Genomic DNA, 13,847 nt, shown 5'->3' on the forward strand with positions numbered 1-13,847 from the left:
TTACGGCCCCCAGTACACTTTCAAATCTATATCAGATTCAGTCAGTAATAGTTTTACAGTAAAATAAGAATAATTTCCATTTAAAAAGCATTGTTTTAAGCTAATGTGATGCCACTTGTTTATAACCCCAGTATCCCAGTATTTGGGAAGCTGAGGCAAGAGGATTAACAGGGACCAGAGAGAGTTACACAGTGAAACCCTGTCAAGAGAAACTCTCTTAGAAAAACAAAGACCACTGTTTTAAGTAGGTCAGCATAACCTGGGTCCCACTGTAAATGGATTGAGTAAACTTAGTCCCCACCCAGATGGCCCAAGTTTCACAATTAAAACAAATGGCGTCGTTTGTCATCAGAAGACAGCAGCTCATGATTAGTGTGTTTAAATCCTGTTGCTTACCTACTACACACCGAATAAAAATGTCACTTTTATCATTTAATTATTACTTATATTGACTTCATTAGAAAAACTAGCTTTTACTTTTAAGTCCAAGATCAAATAGCAACTGTTAAATTCAAGTCCTCGACCCTATAGCAAACTTGGACCCAGAGGAATAAATTCAGGACTTAGATAAGTGTTTGCAGCTACTTATTTACTTAGAATTAGTTTGGGTTGTTTTATCTTTTTGGTTTTTTACTTTTGTTGTATTTTTATTTTTGCTTTTTTTTTGAAACAATGATTAAACGGTGCTGTCCCGAGTTGGCCCTGAACTCCCAGGTTCAGTGATCCTCCTGCCTCACCCTCCCAAGAACCTGGGATTGTAGGCTCTTATCCCACCAGAGCTTATTTACAACTGGACTAATATATTTGTTACAGTCTAGCTTGAGGACATCTTGAAGAATCAAAAACTATTTATATCAAAAATGATAAAGGACCCAATCATCTAATACTAAAGCTCCTAGGGGTTAAATTAATTCGAATTTAATGACAAAGTATGAATTAATTGCACTTAGTTTAATAACACTATTTAATTCCCATTTGCGATGCCTGGTGTTTAAATTCATAACTCATAATAGCTCCCATTTTCCAGCATCTCCTGCTGTCCAGAGCTTTCCACACAGCATCCCAATTGCTCCTCAGAACTCTGCAAATGGTTTTCTTTTAGTCCTCAGTTTACAGATAAACAGACCCAAGCAGAAAGCATCCTCTGAGTCAGGTCTACACACTTTCCTCTGTCATGCTAATTCTGTCCACCTTGTACCTCCTAGTTGAAGACAAAAGCTTGGCTTGGTCTTGCAAAAAAAAAAAAATCAGTTTTATTAGCCCAGCCTTTGGTCTTTAATGGCAAGGCAATAGTTTATAGTAGAAATAGCATAAATTTCTTTTCTTTTAATATATTTTTTAATGGGGAAGGCAGATCAGGGACAAAACTCAATGGTTCACAAATTATTTACACTGGTCATGAAGGCAAGGACTCCCAGAACAAAGAACCATCTTTGCAAACTGCCCAAGTATTGGGGAGAGGTCTGTTCAGTCTCCGCTCCCGGATAAGAAAGGAGCTTTCTCCTTCACCGTATTACCCAAATGCCTTCTATTCGGAGGGCATCTACTCTTTGCCTGGAGGCAGAGGCATTTGGACATTCACAGAGGTGGCAACTGAGCTCCTCTCAACCTTCCCTAAGGTCTAACACAGAAACTCCATCAGTTCTGCAAGGAAATCTTAAAGCTGATCAAGAACAACAAAAGGTGGCATCTAAGGAGAAGATGGCTCAGTGGGTAAGGAGCTTGCTGTCCAAGCACAGAGAGCTGAGTGTAGATTGCTATCATCTACATAAAAGCCCTGGGGTGACAGAACATACATAATCCTAGCACTGTGGGGAACGGGGAGGGAGGGCTGAGACAGATAGATCCCGGGAGCTCACTGAGAAATAGCAGGGTTCTGTGAGACTCTGATCAGGGAAGGCACTGGACATGAACTTCTGGCTTCCACACCCTCCTGCATGAGTAAGCAAGTCTACACACAGGCAACACCCAATGAGAGAATCTATACAAAATTAAAACATTTACAGCAAAAAAGAAAGGAGTACCAGGACAATTGTAAGTCAGTCAGATAACTGCTACTGTGGGAGAAAACAGGAACTGTGCTGATTCCCCCTCACCACTCTCAGACAGTTCAGTTCCTGAGGCAGAGAGGCACATGTTGAGCCACAGTCACTCCCAAGGCTGCAAGATCAAGGTTGAGGAGGCCTGCCTGGTCCGTGTGAGGCCCTGTCCTAAGAAAGTCTCTTGCTCAAATTTTTAAAAAAGACATGTATTTAGTACAAAGTCTTCATCTCACTTGTGGCTTGGAATATGGATTGCTTGAGATTGCTAGGAAGAAAGGTTTCACCTGGTCGGGTATAAAACACTCAAAAGGTCTCCATTTTCCCCACCACTACTATGAACAGGTTGCTGTTACAGTCCCTAATAATGGCTATCTGTCAATTACAGTATAAATTAACATTGATATAATTAGTCATGTTATTTTGAATGGTTTGAGTTTAATTCTATAAAAACTGTTGCATGGAATTGAGCCACAGGAACTCTCATCAGACTCTTAAGTAACACATATGCATTTGACCCACCCACATTGTCATGATCACTGAAGAGAGAAACTCTCAATTCAAAATTTAACCTATGATAAACTGAAAATGTACGGAAGCTATGTATAAAGATAGTTCATCTTCCAACCGGCAATGAAAACCTTTTTGTGGATTTTTGCTGAGGACTCTGCCTGTGGTGCAGTGGAGGAGACAAAGGGTGTTAAGTTGGCCAGATGGTGGTGCCTCATGGCAGGGGGAGAGGACCAGACAGCAAGCAAGTGCACTGATCGACAGTACCTGTCCCTTCTTAACTTTCTCCTGAACCCAGGAAAAAGGACACTAATGATCAGAATGTCCAGCGAGGCTGCTCATGGGCCTCTCACTTTTAAATTTAGTTCAACATGAGACTTAGTGATGGATCAGCCGTTAGGGACCCAAGGATTGTGGAGAAGCGATGAGTTCTCTGTCTCCTCTCCCTGATGAAAAGAGAGCTTTCACCTTTACCTCAGAAAGCCTAGAGTACGTGTTCAGCATCTCAGAGTTAGTAGGCCTCAGAAGCAGGATGCAACCAGGAACCCAAGCCTTCTGAATCCCCCACCACCACCACCACAGTCAGTTGCTCCAGCAGGCCCTGAGAGCCTGCAGCCAGCCAGTCAGTGACCTCCTGAAATATGGAGGCTGTGATAGGAGCCAGACAACAGCCACGGAAGCTGTGAGTGTTGAGTGGATCCATCAAAGAAAAAGAGAAGGCTTGGACTTAAAGAAGCAGAAAAGGCTTAGAAATATATATGTGCGGGCTACAGAGAAGGCCCAGCAGTTAAGAGTACTGGCTACCAAGAACCCCGTCTCGATTCCTAACACCCACATGGCACCTAACTATTCTCTATAATCCAAGTTCTAGGGGATCCAACTCGATCCTCTGGCCTCTATGCATTGTTCACATATAGGTCACAGGCATGCAGGCAGGCAAAATACCCACCCACATAAAACAAAAATTTTTTAAATATATAAATTGAGCTTTACAGGCTATATATAAGAGCTCAGATTGGCATGCTTTCCTTATGCTCCATTTTCTTAGAGAATATGAACACATCACGCACACACACACGTGCACACATGCACACACACACACACACACACACACTCATCACTTTCTTTAGGAATAAAAGTAAAGAGACGTGCCCCCATGGTTTTACAGTGCCTCACTATCAAAGTCCACAGCGGCAACATTGTGACTCTAGTGTGGCTAGTGGGAGGTGCCTGTTTTGGGACATGTTGGTGAATGGTGATCCTAACACAGTTTGGGGTTGGTTACTCTTGCTGTACAACCGAGGCTAGTCTCAAACCCTCAGTCCTGCTTGCTGTCCAGCCTCCTGAGTCCTTGAGTTACAGGTGTATCCGGTTACATATAGCAATTAGATTTTTTTTTAAGTTCCAAAAAATTTAGTACACATTTTGCCCATGTTTTTATCCAGGTACATCTTAAAAATAACAAACTGCATAAGTCGGGTCCTAAATGTAAAAGGAAACGAGTCAGTAAAGATTTGGATTAGAAAGAAAGGTACTTGAAGGAAATGCACAGAAAGAGAACTGGGCAGAGCCCAGCCTGGCAGCTTCTCTGAGGATCTCTAAGGACACAGGATAGGCTACCTCACTGCTGACCCTATCCCTGGCAAACTGAGCCTCCAGTTTGCGCACAACATGCAGGTCTGAGCTGGCTGCCCCCATTAGCTTGTGTTCATCCGGAGCAGAAGCACTACCTAATGGTGCCCTGTTCAACAGTGAACAAAAACCCTGCTGTATAGTACAGCAGGTGCCCCAACCATAAAGTCAAGACTATTCTATGATTATATTCACAGCAATAAGGTGAGTATCGCTTCATCATAAGGATGGATTCTTAGTAGACACTCTTGCACTATACAAAACAGATACTTTCCTTTTACCTGTAAATAACTCTCCTGGGGTTGAAGAGAGTTCACCCACAGGAAAGTGTACCCTATATCTGTGATCAGATCCCTGGGGATAAGAGCCCACAGCTCATCCTTGCTCTGCCATTTAATCCTAAATATCACACAGATGAGTATAATAAAGTTTTGCTCAGGGACAGAAGGAGAATCTTATTATCTTCCTGGGAGTTTACCGAGGGTCCCAGAGTTGGTGGGGGTACAGAGATTAGCCAGTTCAACACCAGTTCAAAGATGTGAAATGGCTTCTCAAGAGAAGTACAATATGAAAATGCTTATTTTGGGTGAATTTTTAGTTAGTGAATTTTGGTTTAGAATGGAAATTTGTTCACAGTATACGATTCAATGCTACCCCCTAGTGGTAAAGATGGCCCATTCAGAAAGAATTACCTTGAGAGTTCAAGAAGTTAGCTATTATGCTAACATAATTTCTCAAAGGGTTTTCTAAGAAATCTTACTAAGTGCTATTAGGGAAAGACCTAGAGTTGAAATAAGTCTGGATAATTGGAATCAATTTCTCTAGATGAGGCTTCTCTTAAGTCTTTATATGATAATATCAGGATGAGCATCCAGAGGGGAAATTAAATTAAGCTAAATTACCCCAAATGATATGGCCATAGAAACTTATTCCATACCTTTTCTCCAGAAACTATGGTGACCCACCAAGCACACTTTAGAAACACTATGCTGGAATAAAAGCTTTTTATATCATACGGATCAAATAGTCAACAAAGATCCCATAAATTTCAAAGACAATGACAGGAAGGACATTTTTCTTAGGGGATATTTCCCTTTGCTAACCTATGGGTATTCCCATGAACACCTCCTACACATATGCATATATACTCATGCAAATGCAGCAATAAACCCATTTCAAAATCTTAGCGTAAAAGAGACAGAAATGATGCAGTCAGGAAATAAGCAGATAGTTCTCTCATCCAACTGGTGTCCAGGGTCATCTTCCCTTCATTTGACAGCTGAGAAATCTGAAGGGAGAGATTTGAACTACAGGGTCCTGGGTAGATTCTGAATAAACAGCTAATAAAGTTTAGAATCCAGTCTATTTCTGATAATCTCCAAGGCCCATGCTCCACATGGACATCACCTTGTTTCCTTCCACGCAAAAACTAAAGAGGCAGTCTCTGGTCTGAGGATCCTGATATCTAATGACATAAATAGATCCCAAAAGAAATTCAACTCAGGCATTGAGTCAGGTTTTTAAACCATTCCCCAACATCTTTTATACTGCAAGTGATTAACCAAAGCCCACCGCGGTCGTTCTGTAATTCATTCCAAAAGGGGTGTGTGGCTTGGTCCTTTCCAGTTGGACAGGAGACATCCACTGAATGATTCTTAGAAAAGTAACCCAATTCCCAAGAAAAAGGAAGCAGAGTGAGTAGCTGTTTTCTCCTTCACCTGGATATGACTTCCTGTCCTGGTGAGGTCATCTTGCTCCAGGCTGAGGAGGAAACACAAAAAGCAACCAGCAGGAAACAAAGCTGAGAAACTGATAGAGGCCAGCTAACAAAAGGATTCTTATTAAGATTGCCCTGTGATCAAAACTGGAAGGCTTCTGAGAATGAGAAAGATGCTACTAAAAATAAGTTGATACAGAAGACAGAAAATGGATGAACCTGGCTACATAGGATTTCAAGGAGCCCAGGAAGCCAAGGCCAGGGCTGGAATCAGGGTCAAGCTGTAGGCATAGGCAAAATGAGAAAAGTTAAGAGACTGAATGTAGAGAGGGTGGTACAGATGAAGGGAGGCACATTGCAAAAATGGTTAACAGTGCAATAATAATAACTATATAATAATTATATAAATAATAATAGTTGTGATTACTAAATTATAGTTAAGTATAATTAAAATAAAATAACAATCTTAATTGCCAGATGACTGTTCAGATCTGAAGGATGAAATCAATAGTCTCTAAGATGGCACACAGGTACATTTTCTAGGACTGGGGGCTCATGAACATCACCTCACTCTGGGAAGTTCGAGGCAACGAAATCTCTGAACAGTATGAGAGGTTCAGCTCCCTGAACCCAGTCAGTGGGCAGAGATATAAGAAGTCATCTTAATGTAGAAAGGAAGCTGGAAATGAAGAGTGACTCTGTTCATTCGGTCTGTCTTTCCAGCATGAGATCAAGAATAAAAGAATACATTTAGTGCCCAGGAGTCTAATAGATGCTGTGATCACAGACAGATTGAAGCTAAGGTATGTGAGGCCCAGGATACGAGAAGGAGATAAAATCCTGGTCCTGTTATCAAGAATATGCCATGCCTGGATTTTACACCTCATTCATTCTGTGGTCCATCAAATCGTTCTTCCAGGAAACTATCCCCATCACCCCGTTTTTCTTCTCATCAGCTTTAATATATCTAGAGGGGCTGCGTTTTATTTATTACACTGTGGTAATTGTCTCACTGGTAAAAAAAAAAAAAATCCATTGACCCTACTGCTTGAGAAGTCACCCAATGAGATGCAAGCCCTTGTATACAAGCCTCAACCTCCCTCTACACACCCCACCCCCTCCCTCCTGCCCCTAACCCCCCCCACACACATACACACACACACACACACACACACACACACACACACACTCACACACACACCCTTCCAGGTATCCAGATATTAACTTGTACCAAGAATCTCAGCACTGGGAAAGTCTGTGATTAGATCCGTTAGAGAAACCCTGTAGTCCGCTCCTCTATGCATGCCTTTACTATGACCAGGGGCGGGAGAACCTGACACACTGGCTTCAGATAAATGCTTGAGGCATGAAAGAAAACCAGGACCTAGTGTTCAGCATAAAACACTTTTCCTGGATCCCATCTTTCCAGAAAGTTCTGCCCTACACGGAAATTTTCAACCTACCTTCACAAACCTTATAGAGATGACTTTTTAACTACTTGCTCCCGCATAAAGGTACTTTTAGCAGCTGGGGTGTGGGTCAGTTTATAGGGTGCTTGCCTAGCATGCACAAAGCCTGAGTCCCAGATCAGCATTGCATGAACACGGTAGCACACATCTATAAGCCCAGCACTCAAGAGGCAGAACCAGGAAGATCAGAAGTTCAAAGCTATCCATAACTATACAGTAAATTTAAGGCTACCCTGGTATACATGAGTCCTTGTCTCAAGAGTACATAAAATCAAGGTACTACTAGATCTGAAGTGACTTGCTAGCCATGAAGAATTGCTTCTGTGTTTTATAATGATTTAATTTTCAATTATTTATAATTATTGTATGTGGAGGGTGTGTGTGTGTGTGTGTGCGTGTACGTGTGTGTGTGTGTGTGTGTAAGGATTCTCACATGCCATGCCACATGTGTAGAGGTTACAGGACTACTTTGTGGAGTCTGTTCTCTCCTTCCACCTTCCTGTGGACTCTGGAGCTTGAACTCAGGCCCTCAAGCTTGAATAGAAAGAACCTTTACTGGCTGAGCCATTTCTCTGGCTCATATAATTTTTGATGGCTCATTTTAGTTATTGATAATTTAAGAGCACTTATTTTACTTCTTAATTCTAACTTATTAATTTTAAATTAATAAGTATAACCATAATAGATACTACATACAATTATTGCATATAATTGTATATAATAATGAGTATGATTATATATTATTTTGTACTAATTTACTTTAACGCTACCCTTAGTTTTATTTTAATCTCAATTGTAGCCATTTAAGTGAAGAGCAGGAAAGGCGGTGTAAATGATAGTCTATGTTTAGCCAGTGTCCCAAATTAAAGAATCCATAGCCTTTGTGGCCCTACTCAGCAGTGCATCATGTGAAGTGTCTTTCCTTTTAAGTTTTTACTTAGTTAAGCAAGAATTTCATGACCTCCGGAGAGGATCAGGTGATTCACCTTGGATTCAATATCACAGCTCTTGGAGACTCATTATTTATTAATTTTTAATTTGTTTTAATAAGCACTAAGAACAAAACAGTAACTACCATATACCAGATACTGTGGTCAGCATTCCATAAGTACCAAGCCAGGACTCACTTCTCAAAAGCAGAGCAAGCCTTGTCTTGGGGCATACTCCAAAGAGCTGAGAAAGCTGTGTTTCCATCTTATTTTTAGAACCAACCTAGTCTAGGAAATTGCGAACTAAGGCTCATGGTCACGCATGTCAGTACTAGATACAAAATAGCTGAGCGGAAGGCCAAGTCTTGCTGGGCCATGCACTATAATCTCACCATGAGTTTAATTCAGGATAAAGGCAAGAGATCCTGAAACATTCCATAAGGGCCACCTGCATTGTGTAAGTCTAATATATTCAGCTTCTGTGAACAACTTCTGATAAGGTAAGCCCTCTACTGGAATTTTCTAGTTCCACTCTCTATCTGGGCCTTTATCAACAAACTCTTCAGAAAGGAGTGTCCTCTCAGGACCTCATTCCTGCCATGATGGTTCATTTCCGCTGCTAACTTGATTAGTTGAGGAAATATGTAAGTACCAATGAGGCACCATTGAGGCATCAATGAGGTATCAATGAGGCACACAGGGCTTTTCCAGAGCGGGTTCATTGAAGGGAAAACTCCACTTTGAATATAGGTGGCCCCATCCCATGGGCTGGTGTCCCAGGCCAAACAAACCAAGAAAGCCTGCAATCTACCAGCATTCATCTCTCTGCCTCCTGATCTGCCCAGGATCTTCAGCACAGTGGGTCTGCATAGTGATACACTGTATCCCCCACAGAACATGAGCCAAAAGACATTCTTTCTCACCCAGGTTGCTTCTTTCAGAAATTTGGTCATAGAGATGTAAAAAGTAACAAACACATATAAAAAGTCTCCATTCTCCCTTGAGAATTAAGACTCAAATCAAACACAAGGTTCCCTCTGAGAACAAGTAACATATTATGGCCCTGCCCAGTTCTAGATTAATTTGTATAGAACAAACCATGGCAAACTATATTCAAAGAGTGAAAGTGACCAGCTGAAATTATTCTTATCACCAGAGAGTCAATTACGTCTGCCGACAGCATGGGGGCCAGCTGTGCAAAAGGACTATAGAATCCGAAAGGCATGAAAGAGGGATCAGGATCAGATACAAGGCTCAGTAATAAATGCTTAAACTAGACAGTGCCCCAAGCACTAGCCAGAATGCCAAGGACCAGCCTCAGCTTAGAGAGGGGTTCTAAGAGAAGAGGTGTCTGAAAGAAGGGGTGAAAAACAACCACTCAAAGTCAAATCATGGGTCCAATCTGGTGGCCTATGTTCTGCTCAAGATAGCTTTCCAGATTGTTCTATGTTCTGCTCTCTTTTGCTATTCTATATATGTATGTATGTATGTATGTATGTATGTATGTATGTATGTATGTATATTGATCAAGACAGTTCTCCAAGCAGTTCTCTCTTGTTAGTCTAAAAAATTCCGTGGATAGCTCATCTCTTGCAGACCATAAGCCCGGTCTTTTATTTTACATGTCAATCCAGGCATTTACCCTAATTTCTGATTATCCTATGAATCAGCATCTTACGAGACCCCACCCCCAGCCCCTTGATTCTTAGGAGACAGCAAGAATACTTTTTTTTTTATTGCAAAGAAATTCAGAGATCTGTCTGCCGCCATTAAGCACAGACAATAAGCTAGCTGGATGGGATCCTAACCCGAAATTTCCATTTCCACCACACCTGGGTCTGGACTCCCTGTGTCCCAAGCTGACCTTGAACTCAGGAATCTACCTGCCTTTGATCTTTCTGACAAGCTGGCTCATTAATGCAGCTGCCTCTGCTACTCCAGATCTGTGAAGCCCCACACATAATTCATCCTTTTTTGCATATTTGAGGTTATATATTTTGAACTCTCGTGATTTTATAATTGTTTTCCACAGCCTTAAAAACTGTCCTGAAGGTCTCAGCATTTACCATTTTGCTAAGATATTAACCACATCTTTGCATTCTGGACTTGTGCTGCTCTGATTATCATGGAGTCATTAAGGCTAACAGGGAGAACATTCCTTGAAGATAGAACATTATACTAACAAGCTTTATGCCCCAACAACTGTCAACACTCATGGAGGCCCACATCCTGCTGGCTCTGCTCCAACGGCAGGAAATCATGTCACACTGTTCCTTCTGAGAGCCATGCCAGCCCCTGGCCCCAGAACAATACATACATGAAGGAGCATTCTTAGAAAACCACCAGTAGGATAAGATATATGGGAATGACACAGAAGCCAGCAGACTCAGCCAGGAGTAAGACTACCAGCAGAAAACTTCCACATGCAAATGAGAAGTTAAAAAGGGAAAACTGAGAGGCATGTTGTCTTAGTCAGGATCTCTGTTGCTGTGATAAAGCACCAGAACCTTAAGGAGGAGAGGGTTTATTCAGCTCTTTTGTCCATATCACTGTTCCTCATCTCAGGAAGTTAGAACAGGGACTCAGGCAGGATAGGAACCTGGAGGCTGCTGCTGAAGCAGAGGCCATGAATGCTGCTTACTGGCTTGCTCCCCATGGTTTGGTCAGTCTGTTTTCTTATAGAACCCAGGAGCACCAGCCCAGGGGTGCCCTCAGTACAATGGACAGGGCTCCCCTCATTAGTCATCAATTAAGAAAATGCCCTATAGGCTTGCCCACAGCCGGACCTTATGGAGGCGCTTTTCCAACTGAGGTTCTCTCCACTCAAATGACTTTTGTTTGTGTCCAATTGATGTAAAACTATCCAGCATCTACATATACACGGATTGGGCCTCATCTCATGGTAGGCTGAATTCCAGTTCCTGGGCCTGTTAAGGTTGACTCTGTCTAAGATCAGCCTGGGACAAAGGGTGAATCTCCTGATGTAGGTTTAGGCAGGCTTCAGTTTTTTTTTTTTCAGACCACATTAGTGAGGTGAAAAGCAAACACAGCAACTTTAGCCTGGTTGGGATGAATTCCATCCAAGCATCAAGAGGTCTGCTGCCCCAGGTCCACTTCCTCTGCTCACAATAGCCAAGCCAGTTCCGCACCAAGCTGAGGTGGAGGGAAGGAGGCTTAGTGGGGCAGGGGTGGGGGCAGTGCAGGTTTTCAGTCGAACATGAGTGTGAGCTCAGTTTACTAGGAGAAAGAGGGTATTTATGCCGGGGCCTCTGGGGCAAGGTTTGTGTGGCTGTGTACTATTGGCCAGGGCAGGGGTGTTCAAAGATGCTTCATCTACATACTCAGGGCCTGTAGGGTAGTGGTGATGTGCAAACAAGGATTGAAGCCTGATAACCATCAGGGTAATAAATTGTTGATTGCTGGGGTTGGGGTGTGGGGGTGTGGGAGGAGGGTATTTTCTGGTCCTAGGTTTGGAATGGGGAAGCCATCCTCATAACTGAGGTGTCTACTGTTGAAGCTTCCTCAATCCTTTCTCCGTAACCCTGGGCCATTACAGTCCCACAAAAGTCTAGATGTGGAGCAGGCCAGACGGTAAGTTCTGTGCTTGGGACAGCTTGCATCTTCCACATGTCGTTGGATGGAGCTAGGTATGGTCGTGGGCCACCACCGGCACCATCATAGAAGAAGAAAGAAATTTAAACTTTTCTGAATGGGCTTAGGAGAAATGAAGGGAGTTCCGGTGGCAAAGGTAACATTGTAGACTATAAATGTACCAGATGGAATACCTCGTTTGCTACTTTCTGACAGAAAATGGGCTTAGAAGAATCTTCCTCCAAATAGAGCAAAGAACCTTACTCACCATATATTATTGCTTCTGTGTGTTTTGTGTATGTTAAACTGCCTCTCTAGGAAGTAGACAGGAAGCCCCAAATGCCAGCTATGCTGAAAACCCAAGGTTTTCCTTCTTCCCTCCCTTTACAACTCCTTTATGACCTACTCTCTTCTCTCTAATTAGACCTACTCTCTGGTTACTGCTAAGTCATCCCCACATGGGTTTTTTGTAATTGTAACAAGCAGAGCCTGAAGTTTGCATTTAAATAACTGCTATAAAGATCCATGGTTTGCAGCTTTTATAGACTTGAGGTGTAAGGTTAGTATTGCATGAAGTGTGTAGCCCGCTCATCCTATAAGCTCTTTACAGAACAGACCCTTAGAGAACTAGGGTTGGATCAACTCACACAAATTCCCAAGGGAGCAGCAATGGTGTCATTGCAGTAAGGGGACAGCTTGGATGCTGTAGAGGGCATCCCCGGGCAGCATTACTAGGACTTAAGTCTGGAGATACACCGGATAGAATTTTGAGTTGTCCCAAGGTGGATGTGGTGGGGAAGGAGTTCAGCTTCGTGGATCCTCCACTCTTCCCTTAGTCACCCCAGTGAGCATGGTGCACACGAAAACCAACTACTCAGCCTCAAACACAAGCAGCAGTTTCTCAAGTAAGAATCCATAGACAACTGACCCCAAGCCCTTAACCACAGCTCAGCCATCCCTCTGAGGTACCTCGAGGTAGTAAGTAGTCAGGGTCTAGCCCTGCAAGCACCTGAAGACTACCTGACCCAGAAGCCACAGAGTAAGGGTGACCTTGACCTCTGCTGGCTGAAAGGGACCACAGGAACGTGCCACACATTATCCTGACATGTTCCATAAGCCCACCACCATTTAACCTCTTACACAGGTCTGGTATCATATGTGGATATGTTTTTGGAGTTGTCAATCTGTCTCTCTATCCATCTATTTCGGTAGGCTAGATTTTAAATTATCTCCGTTTGGTCCCCCTCTTCACTCTGAATATAAAAATCTGGAGGCGGTCATCAGTTACTCAATTTCCAATTTCATCTCCTTTGCTTTTTCTGCCTTTACACTGAGCAGGTAGCTATGCAAACAGTCTCCCATGGTTCCTGTTGTTGTTTTTCTGACCCTGGGTCGTTCGTTTTAGGCATATATTTCCTGGTCATAATTAACCCAACCCCATGTAAATCTCCCCGAGAAACAAAATAAGCTAAATAAAGATCAGACGTGACTTCATCAAAACTCTTTATAAAGTACGTGTGACACCTTCCATAAAGACAAGTTCCATAGATGAAGTGAGGAGAAAAAAAAATAAGGGTCCAGAGGATAAACCAGTGTAGTCTCCACCACACAGGCAGTGTGAGTGTCACCAGGCCACTCAGCAGGTCCACTGGGAAGTTACGCACCCCTCCCTGTGAAGAAACCACCCTGTGTGCTCAACATTCCAGGGTCCTCTAGTGCAGTGGTTCTCAACCTGTGGGTCATGACCTCTTTGGGGCTGAATGACCCTTTCATATGGGTCCCCTTAAGACATCTGCATACCAGGTATTTACATGACAGTTCCTAACGGTATCAAAATTACAGCTTTGAAGCAACAACAAAAATAAATTTATAGTTGGGGTCATTCCAATAAGGCTGTGTAGTAAAGAGTGGAAAGGTTTGGAAGGTTGAGACCCACTGCCCTGGTGCTGGTCTGTGAGCA

This window comes from Grammomys surdaster, unplaced genomic scaffold, assembly GCF_004785775.1.
Source record: "Grammomys surdaster isolate TR1022 unplaced genomic scaffold, NIH_TR_1.0 130, whole genome shotgun sequence".
Lineage (NCBI taxonomy): Eukaryota > Metazoa > Chordata > Mammalia > Rodentia > Muridae > Grammomys > Grammomys surdaster.